We start from the raw sequence: 9157 nt of genomic DNA, 5'->3' as shown, positions 1-9157 counted from the left end.
AAAGTCAAACAGATAAAGATGCAAGCCAGCACACTCGGTGACGATCCTCATCCTGTATAAATGGGGAAAGTTGAGACGGCAGGAGAGGCATCCAGCCTCGTAAAACCCTGTTAGCCAAAACCAGGATGATTAAAGGTTTCTCTAAGCTGAAAATATTGCCTGAAACTATCAGGGAGAAAGTTCTTTGAGTGTGATGTATTCGTCACAATTGATTGTTTAAGATTAGTCCCTAGAAGATGACGATCGTTCATTTCTTTTCCAGCTGAAGCCGAGTGATTCTTTTCAGTTAGGGTAATGGTTTTCAGACTCGGGGGCATAGCCCCTAAAACTGTCACCTCGAATTCCCATATGGGTTTTTCGAGGACATTTGATATTTTGTTTGAAAGAAAGAAAGAAAGAAAAAAAGAAGAAGTATGAATATATATATATATATATGTATATATATATATATAATGTGTGTGTGTGTGTGTATGTGTATATATATATGTATATATATATATATATATATATACATACGTATATATATATTTGTATATATATATATATACATACGTATATATATGCATGCATATATATGTATGTACAATATACAACAATAATCACAATGAACTCATGAAAAAAAAATTAGAAACCATAGGGAAAAAAAACATAATACAAAGCGTTTTCGTTATCTTCTGAGTACAAAGAAAAAAACAGGGAAGATATCATAAACACAGAAACAAGAAAGAAACGAGAGAAGGTCATATCAAGAAATATGCTCTTCGCGGGGTGCTATGGGGTTGTACACACACACACACACACACACACACACACACACACACACACACACACACACACACACACACACACACACACACACACATACACACAGACACACACACGCACACGCACACACACACACACACACACACACACACACACACACACACACACACACACACACACACACACACACACACACACACACACACACACACACACACACACACACACACACACACACACACACATGTATGTGTGTGTGTATGTATATATTTATGTGTATATATCATATATAAATATATATATGTGTATATATATATATACATATATATATATGTGTGTGTGTGTATATGTATATATATAAATATACATATATATATATATGTATATATATAGACATATATATATATATATATATACTGTGTGTGTGTGTGTGTGTGTGTGTTTGCATATGCATATATATGCATAAGTACATATATGTATACATTCATACAAATATAAATAAAAATGAATGAATGAATGAATGAATGAATGAATTAATTGTTGACATGTATGTGGACAAACGCCCCATAAGACATTTGGTCACAGCAAGAGAATATGATGGAGTGTCGAGATGTTGTTTGACTATTCTATCAACAATAAAGTTACCTAGTTTATAAAAACCCATACTCAAGTTAAAATTATCATCAAAAGTATTTTGATGAAAATAGAATCGATGATGTTCCTTTTTGAAACAGAATTACAAACAACAGTTTTCAATGCTTTGTCTCAGTCCGTGCTATGGTTGGTGTTCCTTACATGAACAAAAACCCCACTAGACACCTGGCCTGTTCTGACTATGTACTTGTGCTGGCTCATCCTTATATTCAATTCTTTGCCAGTTTGACCAATATAGCAAGAACTACAGTGTTTGTAGGGAATGCTGTAGACACATCGCGCATTACGAGTATCATGTGGGTAATTTTCAATGAGTTCTTTAATTGTGCTGTTCTTAAATATGACAAAGGTTTTGAACTCCCTTAGGACACAAGGAAGTCTTATAAAGTTTTCGTGAAATGGAAGAACTAATAGATTATAGAAAAAAAACAAATTGTGTAATGTTATAGTGAGAATTTCTGGCCCTATTCTGTGATTTATCTACAAGTTTTGGATATTTCATGTCTAATACAGTTTCATATATTCTTCTTATCTAAAAGTTCTGGATTACAAACCCTATATACCCTGAGAAACATCGAAGAAAAGCGAAAATCTTAGTATCAAATCCTATGGACTGCCACTCCCTGTGGATGTCATTATTAATTTGATTAAGATCTGTGTTATTGATTCTAAGCTTGTTTTCAATGAAGAATTTATACTAAGAATTTGGAATGTTCCCAATATCAAGCGATTTATACGTGGACTTTTTTGAAAATGAATTGTCACCTTGTTTATATAGGGTGACAAAAAACGGGAATTTTTGAAAAAAACAGTAAAAATAGAAGAAATAAAATATGGCTATGATTTAATAAGTAGCTACTTTATAGGTGGTTTTCGATAGCATCTCTGATGATAGCTTCCATTATTTTTTCTACAATTTAGGTTAAGCTGGCCTGTAGCTCATTGGTTTCTTTTTGTCACCCCTTTTGAATATGGGAGTAACGTTAGCTAACTTCCATTCTCTTGGGACATCTCCGGATATGGTTTATTTATGGTGGGGGGAAAGAATACTTCTATCCAGTGTTCATACCTCTGTGTAGCCTCAAAGGAGGTATTACTAAAAAAAAAAAAAAAGCAAAGGTATAAGAGGGTCTGGGAAGAGTTTTCCAAATAGTACCTAAGGTTTGGGTCTTTTAATGTGCGTGGATGTGATACAGATGAGAGTAAAAGGGAAAAGATAGGCAGTATGTTTGTGAGAAGAAAGATGGATGTGTTGGCATTGAGTGAAACTTAGTTGAAAGAGAGGGGTGAGTTTGAGTTTTGGAGTTTAGTTAGGATGGTGTCAGGAGTAGAAAGTAGAAAGAGGTTTCTTCAAGGTTAATGTGGATGAAGGTGAAATTGAAAAGGGAGATGTGGGCTTTTGTAAGTGCATATGGGCCTGGTAGTGAAAAGAATGTAAAGGAAAGGGAGGAGTTTTGGATAGATTTAAATGAATGCACAGAGGGTTTAGGGAGAAATGTCAATATAGTGGTATTGGGAGACCCTAATGCTAGGGTAGGAAATGAACCAATAAACGGAGTGGTTGGGAAGTGTGGAGTTCCAGGAAAAAATCGCAGTGGAGAATTGATGGTGGAGATGTGTCTAGAAAGAGCTGATGACAGCAAATACTGTGTTTAGGAAGAAAGTCAAGCATAAGTACACATGGGAAAGGGTGGTAGATGGATGGGTGGTAGATAGGGCTTTAATGGATTACATAGTGATAACCAGGATAACAGTAGAAAGAATTTTGGATGCACATGTTCTAAGAAGAGGGAGTGGGGGAATATCAGATAATTTTTTGGCGGAAGGTAAGTTGAGAGTGGAGGATAGATAGAAAAACAAGGAAAAAACAGCGGGTAGGGATATGCTTCGAGTAAACTGCTTAAATGAGAAAGAAAAGGAGGACTACAAGAAGAAGCTGAGAGAGGAGTGGGAGGGAATGAAGGATAGAGTAGAACTAGGAGTGGAGGAGGAGTGGGGATGATTCATAGAGGGAGTCACACGGTGTGTTAAGTTGGTGTGTGGAACAAGGAGGATGGGAAGAAAGAGAAGGAAGAGTAGTGAGTGGTGGGATGAGGACGCAAAGAAGGTTGCAGAAGAGAAGAAACAAACATTTACAGATTGGTTACAAAATATGACGAGAGAATCATATAAAAGGTACAAAGAAATGAAAAGAGAAGTAAAGCATAAGATAAATGAGGCAAAGAGGAGAGCAGATGTGAAATGGGGTAGGAATATGACAAAAAATTCTGAAAGTAATAAAAATATGTTTTGTATATACTTACATACATACATATATATATATATATATATATATATATATATATATATATATGTATATATACACGTATATATATATATATGTATATATACGTATGTATATATGTATATATGTATATATATATACACACGCACACATACACACACAGATATATATATATATATATATATATGTATATATACACGTATATATATACAGTATATATATGTATGCATATATATATATATATATATATATATATACATATACATACACACAGATATATATGTATATATATATATATATAAATATACATATACATACACACACAGATACATATATATATATATATATATATATATCATACATATATATATATATATATGTTTGTTTGTATATACATATATATATATATTCACACACACACCCACACACACACATATATATATATATATATATATATATATATACATATATATATGTGTGTGTGTGTGTGTGTATATATATGTATATATATATATATATATACATATATTATATGTGTGTGTGTGTGTGTGTATATACACAGATATATATATGTATACATATATATATATAAATATATATATATATACATATATATATATATATGTATGTATATGTGTAATAACACTTATATGAGGAGCTCTTCCATTCCCTGGCCATGGTTAATGTGGGAGTTATGAAGGGCCCTGTCTGTGGGCTGGAATGATCTGGAACTAATAAAAGTTTGGGAACCGGTGAGTTAGGGGACCCCACCTCTCCGTGTCAACGGCCATCGCCTTTATAAACTTACTGTGGCTGTCACCAAGTGATCTCACGTGGTTCATGGACCCCTAACCATAACTCACTCCATCGGGAAACACAATGATATCACAATTTCGGTATAGCGATATTTTGAAAATCCCATCCAATATTTGGGGTCACACTTAGCCTGACTTACAGTAACCGAACACAATCTAAGTTAAAATAACCTATGATCCTAACCTAATGTTGTCTCTACTAACCTAAGGTTAGCATGCATAGTCTAACCTAACTTTTAACCGATGGCCTCAGAAGGAAAAAAGATCAGGAAATGACAATGAAATCGCCAATATCAGTGTCTTGGTTTAGCCCATCCTGCAACCCTCTACCCCCGGCCTCGTCCACTTCGCCGCTCATTTCCGAATTCAAAGTCATCGTCACGCGCCGCGTTGGCCGTCTCGGCTCCTCCGCCTTCCGCGGCGATTATATCAAAGAACTGGCGCAAAATGCCTCTTGGTATGGGGAGGCGGGAATGGCGGGCTTTGCGGACGGTCTGGAATGTGAAACAGAGAGGGAGGGGGAACAAGAGGAGGGAAGAGAGGAAGAGGAATAAGGTGAGTGGAAGGAAAGGTAAGAGAAGGGAAAAAGTTGAGAAAGGAGAGGAAGTGGAAGGGAAGGAGGGGGGAAAGGGAAGTACAAGGAGGACAGGGAGGAAGAAAAAGATGGAAAGGAGGAGAAGGAGGAGTAGGAGGATGAGGACGAAGAAGAAGAGGATGAGGAAGGGGGTAAGGAAGAAGAGAAGGAGAAGGAGGAGGAGGGGAGGATCAAGAAAAAGGGGAGAAGGAAGGGAAGAGAAGGAGAGGGAGAGAAATAAAAGGAGGAGGAGGAGGAGAAAAGGGAGGCAGGAGCTGTGAGGGTGGAAGAAAGTAAGAAGAGAGGAAAGCTGCCATTAGGCCCAAGATGAGGGAGTGTGAAACCTGAAACCCGTCACCACGGTGTTGCACCCCCCCCAACCCCACCCCCACCCCACTTCCTCTCTCCTCAGCCTCGAAAGGTCTGGCTTTAGCCAAAGTAATAGCCTGCAGAAGAGTGAAGCCCTGTGCCGGAGGGCTTCGCCAAGATCGGCTTCACTCCTTCTGTATGAAGTCCTTCAGTCAGCCGTGCTGAGTCGTTTGGTGTTGGCAGGTGCTACACGCTTTCTGAGTCATGTCTTGTGACTTTAGTGTTTGTTGTTGTTGTTGTTGCCGCCAGCCGGATCTATTCAGTCGAGGGGGAATTCCCTCCGCAGTGGAAAAGTTAGATGCATCTTGAGCATATCTCGATTAACTCTTTTGTTACGTTTTGCTGGTTTATCATTTGGTCTAGCTGACGCCAGACAATATCAGTAAGTCAAGGGAGACCGCGATTAACACGTGCTACGTTGAACAACTTTAGTATTTGATTTAGCTGCCGCCTTCGATTCTATTTGGCTGAGGGAAACTCTTTCAACAACGAAAAGAATAAAGGATTGGTAAGCATTACAGGGATTTTTCCTTCATGAGATACATATCCTGATGTAAAAATCTAAGTGACATCAAACAATAGCAAATCAAATGAAAAAAAAAACCCACGAATAATTCCCATATAAATTTAGTGATGCATGTAAAGAACGGCCTTTCCACTCCCTCCTCATTCCGTCCTTCCCGTTCCTCACTCACTCCTGCTTCTTGCCGGGTCGTCGGAATCCTTCCTCCTCCTCTCCTCCTCCTCCTCTTCCTCCTCCTCTCCTCCTCCTCCTCCTCCTCCTCCTCCTCCTCCTCTCCTCCTCCTCCTCCTCTCCTCCTCCTCCTCCTCTATCCTCCTCCTCCTCCTCCTCTCCTCCTCCTCTCCTCCTCCTCTCCTCCTCCTCCTCCTCCTCCTCCTCCTCCTCCTCCTCCTCCTCCTCCTCCTCCTCGTCCATTTCTTGGTATTTCTCTTCACCCAACCCGACCCGGCTCGACCCCATCCGACAGGATCCGACTCGGGCAAATCCACCACCAGCCTGTCCGCTTACCTTTTCTTCTTTGTAATTTTTGTTTCTCTATTTTCCCACCCTTATCTCCTCTTCTCCCTCCTTTCCCTCTCTGTCTTCGTCTTGTTCACAGTCGTCTTTCTTGTTTATCTCTCATATGCTCCGCCTCCTCTTTCTCATCTTACATCTTACCTTCCATTGCCCCTTCTTTTCTGTCTCTTTATCTCCTCCTTCACGACCAGCAGTCTCTTTGTTTTTCACGTAATCTTTTCTCCTTCATCTTCTTTTTTTCTCCTCCTTCTTCTTCTTCTTCTTCTTCTTCTTCTTCTTCTTTTTCTTCTTCTTCTTCTTTTTCTTCTTCTTTTTCCTCTTCGTCTTCTTCTTCTTCCTCTTTTTCTTCCTCTTCTTCTTCTTCTTCTTCTTCCTCTTCTTCTTCTTCTTCTTCTACTTCTTCTACTTCTTCTCTTTCTTCTTCTTCTTCTTCTACTTCTTCATCTTGTTTTTCTTCTTTTTCATATTCATTCGCTTTCTTTTTGATTCAGCTTATTCAGTTTCTCTGATTTTCCTCATACATTCTGTTTTCTTCCCCCTCTCTATCCTTTCCTTACATCTTAATTTCCTCCTCTTCCTCTTCTTCCTCCTCCTGTTTTTCCTCCTCCTCTTCCTCCTCCTCTTCCTCCTCCTCTTCCTCCTCTTCCTCCTCCTATCCTCCTTCTCCTCGCCTTTGCTCCGAGGTGCCTCTCCCTCAACCCACAAGTGGAGAGGCGTCAGGAGCAGGTGTCTGCGGCGCGGCGGATAAAGAGATCCCTGCAGAAGGAGACGCGAGAGACCAGGAGGGGGCCAAAAGATAGGGATTCGGCTGCGAAGGCTGCTGGGAATAAAGAGAGTCTGGCAGAGGGAGGCGTGAGAGACCAGGAGAGAAAGACATGGATAGGCAGACATAAAGATAATTAGAAAGTTATGACTATAGATGGATAGACAGATGAATAGATTGATAGATGGATAGGGTATATATATATATATATATATATATATATATATATATATATATATATATGTATATATATATATATATATATATGTGTGTGTATTTATATATGTATGTATGTATGTACGTTAGTTATGGACATAGGTGGACAGTTAGACAGATGAATAGACTGATAGATAGATGTATTATTAGAGAGATAGCTAACTAGCTAGAGAGAGCTATAAAAATAATAGATAGAGAAAGAGTATGTTTATATATATATATATATATATATATATATATATATATATATATAATATATATATGTATATATATATATATATATATATAATATATATATATATATATATAAAATAGATAAATAGATATATAAATATATAGAGAAAATAATAAAGAAAGGAGCAGGAAATGATTATTAAGAAGCAAGTCAGTAAAAGCGGGGAAGGGAGGGGAGACAAGTAATAAGGAAAGAGGGAAAGAACAATGGCAGGAAGGAAGGAGGGATAATGAACGATCCACTAAAAGGAGGAAAGAGAGAAGGAAAAGTATAAGTAGAGGAAAATAAGATATAGGTAAAGGAAGAAGGAGAGAGGGATGGGTTAAAGGAAATAAGAAATAAAGAGTAAAGAACGGAGGAAGGGAATTTGCAAAGGGAATCAGACCGAAGAAAGAAAAGAAGAAACGAATTGGAAAGGCGAGGAAAGAGACAGACTGGGGAATGGTTCTCGAACCCTCAGATTCTTCTTGAAGACCCTGAAGGTCTACAAGAACATCCAAGAGGGTCAAAATACCCTAAACCAGAAGCAGTTAGCGGATGCTTAACGATATCATTTAGCATTGCAATTATTTTCAGGGATTTGGAAAACACGATTACAGAACTGGGAGATCTATGAGCAAAGAGGCTCGGGCGGAGGAAAAGGAAAGGCGAATTAGGAAGAATCTAATGAGGAAGTGAGGAGAGAGGGAGAGGGAGAAGGAGAGGAGGGTGGGTGTTCATCAGCATGGTTAATCTTAGCACGAAAATTGGAAATTATGACAGCAAAAGCAGGTGAAAGAGAAAGAGCGAGAGAAAGTGAGAGAGAGAGAGAGAGAGAGAGAGAGAGAGAGAGAGAGAGAGAGAGAGAGAGAGAGAGAGAGAGAGAGAGAGAGAGAGAGTAAGAGGATGTTGCATGGAGATCCATCAGGCAACCTAAAATGGAATAAATGAGAGAATAAAGAGGGTCGCAAAGGAGAAACAGAAGGAGGAAGAGAGGGAAACAGGATGATGTACTGAAGTAAAATTGAGACAGATGATAAGGAAGATAAATGATGTGGGAAGAAGCTCTAGGCATCGAGGAAGTGTGGCACAGAAAATGGAGAACAAAATAGAGGTGATAATGATGAAAGAAGGAGGAAACGGAGACCTTGCCACCTTTGGTGTAAGAAAGGCGAGGGAAAAGAGCGCCTGATCATTGAATTCGATGGAACCGGAGTAATGAATACATATGAGCAAGAGGAGAGGTGGTATAGGTTCCATACGTTGCCATAAACTCCTCTTCTTCGGTGTAGTGAGGGGCATGGAGCTGGGGCACCTCCTGGGAGGGAAGGAAATGCTACAAAGCACAAAACACAGAGAGAAGAGAAATGAAAAGAAGAAGAAGAAGAAGAAGAAGAAAAGGAAATTAATAAAGAAAGAAGAAATGAAGGAAAAGAGAGGCAAGAAAAGAAGGACAGAAGAAAT

This window comes from Oratosquilla oratoria, chromosome 1, assembly GCF_046742065.1.
Source record: "Oratosquilla oratoria isolate Oo_2021 chromosome 1, ASM4674206v1, whole genome shotgun sequence".
NCBI lineage: Eukaryota > Metazoa > Arthropoda > Malacostraca > Stomatopoda > Squillidae > Oratosquilla > Oratosquilla oratoria.
The sequence above is the reverse complement of the archived record's forward strand: the minus strand, read 5'-3'. Positions refer to the sequence as shown.